Genomic DNA, 14088 nt, shown 5'->3' with positions numbered 1-14088 from the left:
AAGCAGTTGCTGACTATCACGCTTTCTTTTAATGCATTTAAGAGTCACATTATCTCTCTCTCCTTTCCTCCTATTGCTCTCTGAGGGGTTCGGCAATGTTTAGTTCAAGTGACAGGTTAACCTCTGATAACTGAGACACTATCCTCTCCTGACTGGAAATAGGCTGGTTAAGAACTTATGTCTGAAATATATAGATTTAAAAGGCAAATCTCCACAAAATCTCCTGAACCTGTGGTTCCCAAACTTTTTTAACCAAGACGCCCTAGAGTATCAGAATTCTTTTCACGGCATCCTAGGACAAAAAGTTGCTTATTGATAAATTTAGGAAAAAATAATAAATTAAATTCATTGTGTTTATATGTCATCCTGAGGGTCAGTTTTGAGGTGAGGGACGAAGTAAAGTCATACAGATGGGTATACCGTAGGGACACAAGTGAGTTACATGTACGTCTAGTCAGTCAATGTTCAGGAGTTCAGCAGGCGGACCGCTTGGGGAAAGAAACTTTTGAGGCTTCTGGTGGACCCGGTGGGTACGGCCTTGTAACGCCTGCCTGAAGGAAGCAAGTTAAACATTCTATGGCCGCGGTGTAGCTGGTCCTTTACTATCTTCGTTGCCTGCTTCTTAACTCTGGACAGGTTCAGGTCCTGGACTGAGGGAAGGTCGGCCCTGATGATCTTCTCTGCGGTTCTGACCACCTTTGGAGCCTGCATCTGTCCCTCGCGCTGGCAGAGCCATACCATACCAGTATCGAGGAGCACAGTACCGACTCCACAATCGCGGAGTAGAAGAGGAGCAGAAGCTTCTGTGAAATGTTGAACTTCCTTAGTTGCCTGAGGAAGAACAACCTCTGCTGTGTTTTCCCAACAGTGGCGTCAGCGTTGGACCCCCATTTAAGGTCCAGGGAGATTGTGGTCCCCAGGAACTTGAAGGAGTCCACTAGTGACACCACACTGTCAGCAATCGTTAGCGGAGGTGCACTAGCTGAGTTCTTCCTGAAGTCCACTATCATCTCAACAGTTTTGAGAGGGTTGAGCTCAAGGTTGTTGTGGCTGCACCACTGGGTCAACCGGTCTACTTCCCGTCTATAGGCCGATTTGTCCCCATCCTTACATAGTGACATACTTTTTGAGGTTGAAAAAAGACACTTTGTCCATCCAGTTCAACCTATTTGTGGTCTACTATACTGTATTGTTTTTAGGACTAATTTTGTCTGTTTCTAATGTCGGCCTTTGTGTTTTTTCCTCTTTTTTTTATAAAAAATAACTATAGTGCGTGACTACGCACCATAACCCTGTATATCCTTATCCATGAGGTAATTATCTAGCCCATTCTTAAAGGTATTGATTAGTGATGAGCGGATTCGGAAGTCCGCCATTACCACTCTCTCAGGCAGGGAATTTCAAACACGTATTGTCCTTACTGTGAAGAAACCTTTACGTCTCTGTGTGCGAAATCTCCTCTCCTCCAACCTAAGCAGGTGTCCACGTGCAGAGGTGTATCTAGGGGTCCGAACACCCCTGGCAAAGTAAGGGACTGGTGCCCCCCCCAATATATTTGAAATGAGGAAGGCCAAAAAAAGTGCGTGGCCATACATTAGTACCCCCAATTCAAATTACACCGCACAGTAGTGTCCATTATTCATGTTATGCCACATATACACATTACGCCACACAGTAGTACCCCTTATACACATTACACCACACAGTAGTACCCCTTATACACATTACACCGCACAGTAGCATACCTCCCAACTGTCCCGATTTTCGTGGGACAGTCCCGTTTTTTGGGGACTGTCCCGCTGTCCCACCCGCCGGCCGCAGTGTCCCACGGTGTGTGTGTGTGTGGGGGGGGGGGGGGCAGTTGGGAGGCTCCTGTCATCGCTGCCCTGCTTAGCAGAGCAGCGGTGAATAGACGCTGTGCGCAGCTCAGACAGTGGGAGAGAGGGCATGCCAGCAGCTCACAGAGCGCTGGGCATGCCCCCTCACGATCACGGGTCCTCCCATGAAGCCACGCCCCCTTTTCATAGGCCACGCTCCCTTTTCGGGAGCGCGCGTGTGGCCCTCTTCATAGGATTACAAAGTTGGGAGGCATGCAGTAGTACCCCTCAGCCCTCCCTTCCCTGTGTGCAGCAGCCACAGCCCTCCCTCCCGTGTGTGCAGCAGCCTCAGCCCTCCCTCCCCTGTGTGCCAGGGACGTGCAGTCAGGGGAGGCAGGGGAGCAGGGCCGGCTCCAGGCATGTTCGAATAGAGCGGCCGCGCAGGGCGCCACCCTTAATGGGTGCCGCGTGCTGGCGCCGCCATATTCGAACCTGGAGCCGGCCGGGTAATGCTGCACAGGGCCTTGAACTCTTGTGTGCGCTATGCGCGCTGAGCGGCGCCGGTGTCTAACGTCAGACGCCGGCGCAGCGCGCATAGCGCACACAAGCGCTTTGGAGGCCGCCCGCCCGGCCGGCCCAGCACCCGGATCCCCGGCCGCCCGGCCCAGCACCCGGATCCCCGCCCGCCCACACCCGGCCCCGCAGACAGCAGCACTCCTCCCCCTCCCAGCGCCGCAGGTATTTTTTTTTTTGGGGGGGGGGGGGCATTTATGGATTGCACTGTGGAGGCATGGCACTGTGTGGGGTCATATCTGCACTGTGGGGGCATGGCACTGTGTGGGGTCATATCTGGCACTGTGGGGGCATTTATCTGGCACTGTGGGGGCATTTATCTGGCACTGTGGGGGCATATATGGCACTGTGGGGGCATTTCTGTATCTGGCACTGTAGGGGCATTTATGTTTCTGGAACTGTGGGGACATATCTGGCACTCTGGGGGCATTTATGTATCTGGCACTGTGGGGGCATATATCTGGCACTGTGGGGTCATATCTGGCACTGTGGGGTCATATCTGGCACTGTGGGGGCATTTATCTGGCACTGTGGGGGCATATCTGGCACTGTGGGGGCATATCTGGCACTGTGGGGGCATTTCTGTATCTGGCACTGTAGGGGCATTTATGTATCTGGAACTGTGGGGACATATCTGGCACTGTAGGGGCATTTATGTATCTGGAACTGTGGGGACATATCTGGCACTGTAGGGGCATTTATGTATCTGGCTCTGTAGGGGCATTTATCTGGCACTGTGGGGGCATTTATCTGGCATTGTGGGGCATTTATCTGGCACTGTGGGGGCATATCTAGCACTGTGGGGGCATTTCTGTATCTGGCACTGTAGGGGCATTTATGTATCTGGAACTGTGGGGACATATCTGGCACTGTGTGGCCTTTTATGTATCTGGCACTGCTGGGGGGCATGTCGTGTAGCTGGCATGGCTGGGGAGCATATCATGAAGTGTTCCCGCTAGGCGTCTGTGGCTAGGCAATGTGTCTCAGTGCTCTGCCTGGCGCAAAGTGTCTAACGTGCTCTGCCTGGCGCAAAGTGTCTAACGTGCTCTGCCTGGCGCAAAGTGTCTAACGTGCTCTGCCTGGCGCAAAGTGTCTAGGAGGTTCTACCTGGTGCAGTGTGTATTAAGTGCACTACTGTGTGGTGTAATGCGAATTGCCACTATTATGTGGCCACGCACCTTCCCCACGAAGCAACGCCCCTAAATCTTTGCTGTGCGCCTTCGGCGCGCACTGTCCATGGCTTGACCATGTAGGTAGATGAGCACCAAGCATTACAGTATGTACATCATTTTGCCCTCCTAACTTAAAAAAGTGCCCCCCCTGTGATCAGCACCCTGCCCTAAAAAGTGAACACTATCATGTGTAGCTGGCACTGCTGGGGGGCATATTGTGTGTAGCTGGCACTGCTGGGGGGCATGTCATGTGTAGCTGGCACTGCTGGGGGGCATGTCATGTGTAGCTGGCACTGCTGCGGGGCATGTCATGTGTAGCTGGCACTGCTGGTGGGCATGTCATGTGTAGCTGGCACTGCTGGGGGGTATATCATGTATATCTGGCACTGCACATTATGTGTATCTGGCACTATACTGGAGACATTATGTGTATCTGGCACTATACTGGAGACATTATGTGTATCTGGCAGTATACTGGAGACATGTGTATCTGACACTATACTGGAGACATTGTGTGTATCTGGCACTATACTGGAGACATTATGTGTATCTGGCACTATGCTGGAGACATTATGTGTATTTGGCACTATACTGGAGACATTATGTGTATCTGGCACTATACTGTAGACATTATGTGTATTTGGCACTATACTGTAGACATGTGTATCTGGCACTATACTGGAGACATTATGTGTATCTGACACTATACTGGAGACATTGTGTGTAAGGAACACTACTGTGGCTGTTATGTGTAAGGCTGCTACTTGTGTGCGTAGAGGGGGTGTGAAAATATATTTATTTATAGTCTAATAATATGAAGTTATGAGGCCACGCCCACTTTCACCAAGGCCACGCCCACTTTTCCTGGAACGCGCGCGAATCCGCTGGTCCAATCACCCAGAGGCAGTGGGAGAAGCGGAGGCGGGACCCGGCAGTGACTGTGAGCTGTCCCTGCAGTCACTGTGAGCAGCGGTGGCCGGGGGGAAGCCCGACACTGGAGAGCATGCCGTGGCGGTGGCCCCAGAGCCGGATTAAGGGGGGGGCCCGGGGGGTATGTACCCCGGGCCCCCCTTCCTAAAAGGGCCCCCCGCCGCAGATCGGAGCTCTTACCGATCTGCGGCGCTGCGCTGCATTTCCGGCTCCCGTTTGGTTGCCCTGGCAACCTAACACCTGAGCCGTGGCTCCGGCGCCGCCTATCAGTACAGGACAGCTGAGCGACGGCTCAGCTGTCCAATAGTGTAACAGCCTGCGGCTCAGTCACCGTCTGAGCGCGCAGGCTGTATGAGAGAATGTAGTGTAGGGAATGGCAGCAGTACGGAGCAGTGTTTGGAGAAGGAGAGGAACGAACACTCACTCTCCTGTCTCCTGTGCTACAGCAGCCTGCCAGCAAAAGTAAGGCTGGCTGTATAATTATAGCTCACGTTTGTTAGTATTTATATATATATATATATATATATATATATATCTTTATCTGTGTATATATCTTTATCTGTGTATATATCTGTGTGTGCATATACAGTATATGTAAACATACTGTATATGCGTGTGTATATATGTATTTGTATTTATATGTGTAGGTATGTTTACGTGTGTGTGTGTGTATATATATATATATATATATATATATATATAATCAGCTGCCTGCCTTTTAATTAGGGGCCTCGCTCTCTGAAGTGCCCCGGGCCCCCCAGAGCCTTAATCCGGCTCTGGGTGGCCCTGTCTAGTTCCTGCTCCTCCACCCTCCCAGGCAGCAGCAGCAGCAGCATCTCAGGTGAGAGAGGAGAGCGGCTTGAGGGGCTACACTGGCGTGCGCACGGGGGGAGAGATTTACAACCAGCTGTGCAGTCAGGCGGCTTGAGGGGCTGCACTGGCATGCACATTGGGGGGAGGAGGGGGAAGAGAGACTTACAACCCGCTGTGCAGCCAGAACAGCCGCGTGAGTACGAGGGAGCCCCGCAATGATTTTAATCTCAGCAGGAGCCGGCAGTGGCACTACAGTAATGAAAAAGCAAAAAAACTACAGCTCCCAGCAGCCCTTGTTGCCGGAAGCTCCCGTTTATTTTCTGTTTCATCACTGTAGTGTGATGCGCAGGGGCGGATTGGGCCGGTCCAAATGGCCCCAACCCTCAGTAGGCTTCCAGCCATCTTGTACCCGCACCTCCCACCACCCTGGAGCCGCACCCGCACTGCCCACCCACCATTGTGCTGGCCTCATCGTCCACCGGCTCCTGGCTCCCAGAAGGTGAGGGCGGCTAAAGGAGACAGACACATAGGGGTAAATTTACTAAGACGGGAGTTTTATTTAAGATGGGATGTTGCCCATAGCAACCAATCAGATTCTATGTATTACTTCTAGAAGGTGCTAGATAAATGAGAAGTAGAATCTGATTGGTTGCTATGGGCAACATCCCATCTTAAATAGAACTCCAATGTTAGTCAATTTATCCCATAGAAGGGGGAGGGGATACACACACGGAGAGACATAGAATGCAGGGGTGGGGGGGAGACACAGACTGAAGTGGGGGGCTTTTTGACACAGAGTGAATGAAGGGGGGGTGAGAGACACAGGCAGAACATGATTGCATAGCAGATAGACACAGTTGGGAGATGATGTGCTGAGAGACGACACGGGGGTGGGCGGGGAGATGGTATTGCTGAGAGCAACACAGGGAGGAGATGATGTGGAGACGCAAGGGGGAAACTGTGTGGCGTAATGTGAATTTGGCTCATACTGTGTGGTGTAATGTGAATTTCGGCTCATACTGTGTGGCGTAATGTGAATTTGGCTCATACTGTGTGGTGTAATGTGAATTTGGCTCATACTGTGTGGTGTAATGTGAATTTCGGCTCATACTGTGTGGCGTAATGTGAATTTGGCTCATACTGTGTGGCGTAATGTGAATTTGGCTCATACTGTGTGGCGTAATGTGAATTTGGCTCATACTGTGCGGTGTAATGTGAATTTGGCTCATACTGTGTGGTGTAATGTGAATTTGGCTCATACTGTGTGGTGTAATGTGAATTTCGGCTCATACTGTGTGGCGTAATGTGAATTTCAGCTCATACTGTGTGGCGTAATGTGAATTTGGCTCATACTGTGTGGCGTAATGTGAATTTGGCTCATACTGTGTGGCGTAATGTGAATTTGGCTCATACTGTGCGGTGTAATGTGAATTTGGCTCATACTGTGTGGTGTAATGTGAATTTGGCTCATACTGTGTGGTGTAATGTGAATTTCGGCTCATACTGTGTGGCGTAATGTGAATTTCAGCTCATACTGTGTGGCGTAATGTGAATTTGGCTCATTCTGTGTGGTGTAATGTGAATTTTGGCTCATACTGTGTGGCGTAATGTGAATTTCGGCGCATACTGTGTGGCGTAATGTGAATTTGGCTCATTCTGTGTGGTGTAATGTGAATTTTGGCTCATACTGTGTGGCGTAATGTGATGTTCGGCTCATACTGTATGGCGTAATGTGATGTTCGGCTCATACAGTGTGGCGTAATGTGAATTTCGGCTCATACTGTGTGGCGTAATGTGAATTTCGGCTCATACTGTGTGGCGTAATGTGAATTTCGGCTCATACTGTGTGGCGTAATATGAATTTCGGCTCATACTGTGTGGCGTAATGTGAATTTCGGCTCATGCTGTGTGGCGTAATGTGAATTTCGGCTCATACTGTGCGGCGTAATGTGAATTTCGGCTCATACTATGTGGCGTAATGTGAATTTCGGCTCATACTGTGTGGCGTAATGTGAATTTCGGCTCATACTGTGTGGCGTAATGTGAATTTCGGCTCATACTGTGTGGCGTAATGTGAATTTCAGCTCATACTGTGCGGCGTAATGTGAATTTCGGCTCATACTGTGTGGTATAATCAAAATCAGGGTGTAGGTGCTGGGGGTTGCAAGGGGTGGGGAGTGTGTGGGGGGCAGGAGGAGGGGAATGCATATGCATGTAGGCCGATCACTCGCTAGTTCCGCCACTGTGTCAGGAATAGGTTGGGAAAGTGTAAGCAGCGATAGGGTGCAGTGGCAGCTAGGACTCAGGGTTATGCCGTAGCAGACAGTCCGTACCAGCTGGTGGTCATACCATTTTGTTTCATTTTTTTTCCTGGGGTGTATTATATCTATGTGTAATATTAGGAACTAAGGACAAATTAGATTAAGCCATGTGATTTTACTGAGAGAATGTAAAACAGTGCAAGACATGTCCCTGGGCGGTGCTAGACACGCCTCTTTGGCAGTGCACCCCCTAATAAAATTAGCTGCGCACACCTACAATCGGCTGCAGGGAGGTGCAAAAATGGACTAAGATCTGATGTGAATATATATTTATATATATATATATATATATATATATATAGATGATGCCTCCCCAGCCAAAGACCTCACCGCACGTCATTGCTGTGTGCCCCTGCAGCAGCCTCAGCCGTCCATTCCCCCTGTGACTCTGCAGCAGCCTGGCCTCAGCTCCCTCCCCCCTTGCCTCTGCAGCAGCCCTTCATTCCCCTCTTGTATCAGCGGCGGTGGCATCAGGCTCCTCAGTCTGCACTGCACTCGTTCTTCAGCGAGTGGACGTCATGACGTCACGCGTGCAACAAAAAACTTTACTGACTGCAGAGTGATCCCGGCCTCTGCATGCCCGCATGTGACCTGCTGTTTACCCGAGCAGCGCAGACCATGCACGGGGAGGTCACGGGAGAGGGGACAGCAGCTCTACCATAACTCTGGCCCCTTGCTACCGTTAGAGCTGGGGGCCACTTTGCAAAAAATGTTAAATTTGTTTATTTTTGTAAACTTTTTTTTTCCAAGTAAAAACATGTCTAGTGCTCTGAGTTGCCTGTGCAGCGCACTCAGTGGCATGTTAGAGCGTAAGTGGTGTGTTTAAGTACTTGTGGGAGTACTACTAGCAGTTATACTGTATCATGGCTCTGTAGTGCAAAAAATGATTAATATTAGATTTGTGTTGGTGATAGAGGTAAATGGTAGAAGAAGATGAGGGGTACATAGACACATGAAAGGGAGTTTAAGACACAGATGGAAGACATATGGGCACATCAAGGCCGGTTCCAGCCCTTGTGGCGCTCCGGGCGAAAAATAGGGTCGTGGCTTCATACAGGGGCGTGGTCACTTACGCCCCCTGTAGAGTTGTGCCCCCATTTGTACAGGGGGTACAGTAGTGCCGCTTACAATAAAAAATAAATAAATGAATACTTACTATCCCTGCTCCTGATTCCCGACCGCTGCAGGCCGACGCCGCTCCTCTCCTCGGATCTATTGGAGAGACGTCAGCATAGACAGACACTAGAGGTCAATTATGACCCCTAGCGTCTGTGCCAGTCCCACAATGCCGTGCGGTGCGCGATGACATCATCGCGGACCACACAGCAAAGGTCCTCTCCACGAAGGGAAACTAGATGGGTAGCATCTAGTTCCCTTCACAGCGGGGGACACAGCTGGGGGGGACACTGCAAAACAGTAGCGGATCTTGCCATGGTGCGGTGCACTCCGGAAGGCGGCGCCCCGGGCAAAAGTCCTGCTTGCCCGTGGCAAGATCCGCTACTGGGGCACATACAAATTTAGAGACAAACACAAAGATGGCAAAATAAAGGTTAAGACACGTACATGTACCCATAGAGAGGGGTCTGAGATAGAATGCTCATGGAGATATATACCCTGGAGGGTGGGGCGGAAGAGGGGGTGCAGATAATGACCTATGCCATGATGACAGCAGGGGAAAGAGTTGAGGTGCTCAAGAACAGAGCAGCAGAGAAAAAAAAGAGATGAGGTCAGGGGGTGCAAGACATGCTGCGTGCTGCGCCCTAAGTGTTACTAGACTGGCTGCATGCTGCACTTATGGGAAGAGAAAGCATGATGCCAGTTTTGTCTTGCTAGTGCTGGAGAAAAAGGAACACTATATTACTCACAGTAAAGAAGCCCTGGATGGTTGGTGAGGCAGCATGACTGTAATTAGTAACTCTTCTATATGATCCAAATCCATAACATAACATAGACACTGCATACCTCGTGGCCCGGAGATTAGCCCTGCAGGCAACACTGCACCGCCCTACAGTGAAGATGCTAAATAAACTACAGCTCCCCGCAGCCCTTGCTGCCGGGAGCTCCCAGCAGCAAGGGCTTCTGGGAGCTGTAGTTTATTTACAGTTTCTTCACTATAGTGCGGCGCGGTGCCGCTGGACATTCAACGGCTTCAGTAACAGTTGTTGTCACCTGCAGGGCTAATCTCCGGGCCACGAGGGCTCACAGGTACTGTGTATACTATCTCATTCTACACCCTGGCCGCGGGTGACACCGCCAGGCAGCGCCCCTCCTCTGCCAGCGCCCCTGGTGAGTGCCATCCCGGCCAAGGGGTAGATACGCCCCTGTCCATGTGTCCGCTGCGTTGATCTTACCAAAAACAGATCCCCCCGCAAGTTCTGTGTATTGACCCCTTATATATTTGTAGATGTTGATCATGTCCCCTCTTAGTCTCCTCTTTTCCAGTGTAAACACGCCTAACCTTGCAAGCCTTTCCTTGTATTCCAGTGTCTCCATCCCCTTAATTAGTTTGGTCGCCCGCCTCTGAACCTTTTCTAGTTCCAGGATATCCTTTTTGTAGTATAGTACCCATAGTTGTACACAGTATTCGAGATGTGGCCTCTCTAGGGATTTATATAATGGGAGTATAACACTCTCATCCCTTCCATCAATTCCCCGCTTTATACATGCTAATATCTTGTTAGCCTTCTTTGCTGCAATCCTAATTTGGGTACTGCTGCTTAGTTTGCTATCTATGTGAACACCTAAGTCTTTTTCCAGTACAGAATCCCCTAATTTTACCCCATTTGGTATGTAGGTGTTCTTTTTTGTTCTTGCTACCAAAGTGCATTACCTTACACTTGTCTGTGTTGAAGCTCATTCTCCATTTTGCTGCCCATGCTTCCAGTTTAACTAAGTCATTCTGACGAGACTAAGCGTCTCCCTCCGTATTTATAACCTTACACAATTTGGTATCGTCTGCAAAAATTGACACTATGCTCTCTATATCGTTAATGAAGATGTTGAACAATAGTGGTCCAAGTACAGACCCTTGTGGCACACCACTTAGCACTTTAGTCCAATTTGAAAAAGTTACATTTACCACAATGCGCTGCTCCCTATTATCTAACCAATTTCTGACCCAAGTGCATATTGTGCTCCCTAGCCCTATTTCTTGTAACTTATGGATAAGTCTCATGTGTGGTACTGTGTTGAAAGCTTTAGCAAAGTCTAAAAAGATTACATCCACCTCCTTACCCTGATCAAGGTACGCACTAACCGTTCATAAAAACCTAGTAAGTTTGTTTGACATGGTCTATCTTTCACAAATCCATGTTGGTTCCTATTAATAACCTTATTGTCTTCAATGAATTTCTGTATACTATCCCTTCCAGTACTTTCCTCAATATAGATGTAAGACTGGTCTATAGTTACCCAGTTTGGCTTTCCTTTCCTTTTTGAATATCGGCACTAATTCCGCTATACACCAGTCTTTGGGAACCATGCCTGATGTAAATGAGTCATTGAAAACAGTAGCGGATCTTGCCACGGGCAAGCAGGACTTTTGCCCGGGGCGCCGCCTTCCGGAGGGCGCTGGCGCCCTCCGGAGGGCGCCGCACCATGGCAAGATCCGCCACTGCTGCCCGCTGTGTCCCCCGTCTGTGCCTCCTGTGAAGGGAACTAGACGCGTAGCGTCTAGTTTCCCTTCGTGGAGAGGACCTTGGCTGAGCGGTGCGCGATGACGTCATCGCGCAACGCACAGCAAAGGTCCTCTCCACGAAGGGAACTAGACGCTACGTGTCTAGTTTCCCTTCGTGGGGAGGACCTTTTGCTGTGCGGTGCGCGATGACGTCATCGCGCACCGCTCAGCATTTAAGCGGCGCTACTACTGTACAGGGGGCGTAACTGATCACGCCCCCTGTATTAAGCCACGCCCCGTTTCCTGCCCGGGGCGCAGAGCGGGCTTGAACCGGCCCTGATTGAAGATCAAAAATAGCAGTCTTGCTAGTTCAGAGTGAAGCTCCACGAGAACCCTTGGGTGAATTCCATCAGGACCAGGGGATTTATTAATCTTAATTTTTTTAATTGGTCACAGACTACCTCCTCACTTAAGTAAGCACTTAGCAGTGAGACATTATCTTTGTTGAGATTGTGTGTTATTCCTTGCATCTGGTTCTCTCTAGTGAATACAGATGAGAAAAACTCATTTAATTTATCCGCAATGTCGTTATCATTTTTGATTAAGACTCCCAGCTTTTCCTTTAAAGGGCCTATACTCTTCTTCTTTAATCTTCTGCTGTTGATATATTTCATTTTTTTGAGGGGGGTTTGATTTGCTTTCCTTTGCTGCTAGCTTTTAATTTTCTACTTTAGCTCTTATTTCTTTTTTGTATATTTTGTTACAATCCTTATAGTGCTGGAAGAATGATACCGCTTTCCTGTCTGATTTGTATTTTTTGAATTCTCGCCTTTTTTTGCCCATTAGTTCCTTAATCTTTTTGTTAAGCCACACTGGTTTGGAATTTTTAGTTCTTTGTTTGCTGTCCATAGGAATAAATATGCGTGTATTACTAACGAGCAGTGATTTAAATACCACCCATTTCTCCACAGTATTTTCTCCTAGAAACAAAATTTCCCATTCAGTGTCCCTTAAAGCTTCCCTCATCATGTCAAAGTTGGCTTTGCTAAAGTTTAGAGTCCTAGTTGAGCCAATACAGGACTGCTTATGATAACTGATATTGAATGTGACCATATTGTGGTCGCTGTTTCCTATGGGCCCCCCTACTATAATATTTGAAATCAATTCCCCATTGTTAGTTAATATCAGAACTAATCAAGGCCATCATCGGCCTTGATGAGGCCGATAACGGTGGTGTTGGTGAATTTGATGATCTTTACTGATTGCGCATCTGAGGTGCAGTCATTTGTGTACAGGGAGAATCATAAGGCTGGACTGCCTTGCCAGTGGCAGTTTTAGAGCAGTCCATTATTCAAATAGGAGAGCCACATGCAGCGATGTTTGACAGTGTTTAAGGGTTACAGTTGATGTGTCTCCCTTATTTGAATAATGGACTGCTCTGCAACTGTCACTGCAGAGGGGGGAGGACACAATGCTCTGTTCCTGGACTAGGAACAGAGCATTGTGTCCTCCCCCCTCTGCGACTTGGTCTAACCGACACCATGCATTCTCTATAGCCCTGGCTGGGTGGGCTGTCTCTCCTCTGTGAGGGGGGAATTATCTCACCCCTTTAAACCCCTATATGGGTGAAATTTGGAAAAAATCCCTTCTTAGTGGGTGCCTGTGTCATAAAAGCAAGCTACTATCCAAATGTCAAGTTCCTAGTCCTTATGGTTCAGGAGATTTTGTTATGGGTCAGTGGTATTTGCATTTTTATCATACCTCTTAAGTTTTGATTGTTGGCAGTCAGGACAAGCTACACCGGAGGCGCAACCACGGCGTAAAAGGGGGTGGGGCTGCTAGTGGAGGGGGTGGGGCCTCGACTTATTTTAGTAATCAACAAACTCTAAGATTGCCGCAGTTTGCCACTGTATCGCTCTTTCCATCGATAGATACAGATATATTTCTGGCAATGGGACCCAGTGCAGCCTTCCTGGCATTGCAGAGTTCTCACTGAACCATGTGCATTATACAGAATCAGGAGGATGCACGCAGCTGAGCGGAGGCTGAGGAAGATGACATTGCTGGATCTCACCAGCCAATCAGCTCCTGTCATGTCACAGGCTGTGTTTGAAAAATGACAGTTAGGAGCTGGTTGATTGGTACTTTGGAGTAGATGTACTAAGCCTGTAGAAGCGATAAAGTGGAAGGTGATAACGCACCAGCCAATCAGCTTGTAACTGTCAAGTTACAGGCTGTGTTTGAAAAATGACAATTAGGAGCTGATTGGCTGGTCCGTTATCATCTTCCACTTTATCATTTCTCCAGGATTAATACATCTACCCCTTTATCACTGTGCAGTCCCTATCCAATGCTTGATAAATCTGGGCCTTTTTCTCCCCCTTCCTCTGTCTCTCTCTCTCTTCCTATCTCTGCCTCCCCTCCCCCTCTCTCTCTACCCCCTCACTGTCTCCCCCTCTCTCTCTACCCCTCTCTCTGTCTCTCCCTCCCTCTCTGTACCTTCGCCCCTCTCTCTCCCTTTTTACCCCTCCATCTCCCTATCCTCCCTCTCCATCCCCTATCTCTCTCTACCTTCCTCCCCCTCTCTCTACCTGTCAATCCCCCCTCTCCCCCTACCTCCCTCTCTCTTCGTATCTACCCCTCTCTTCATCTCTTTCCCTCTGTCTCCCTTCCCTCTTCTTCCCTTTCTCTCTACGAGCATTTCTCTCTCTCTTTCTCTTTCACCTTCTATCTCTCCCCTCCTCTTCCCCTCTCTCTCTCTCTCTCTCTCTCTCTCTCTCGCTCTACCTTCCTTCCTCCCTCTCTCTCTCTCTCTCTCTCTCTCTCTCATAAATATAATTTCATAA

Source organism: Pseudophryne corroboree, chromosome 2, assembly GCF_028390025.1.
Source record: "Pseudophryne corroboree isolate aPseCor3 chromosome 2, aPseCor3.hap2, whole genome shotgun sequence".
Lineage (NCBI taxonomy): Eukaryota > Metazoa > Chordata > Amphibia > Anura > Myobatrachidae > Pseudophryne > Pseudophryne corroboree.
Note: the sequence above shows the minus strand (reverse complement) of the source record.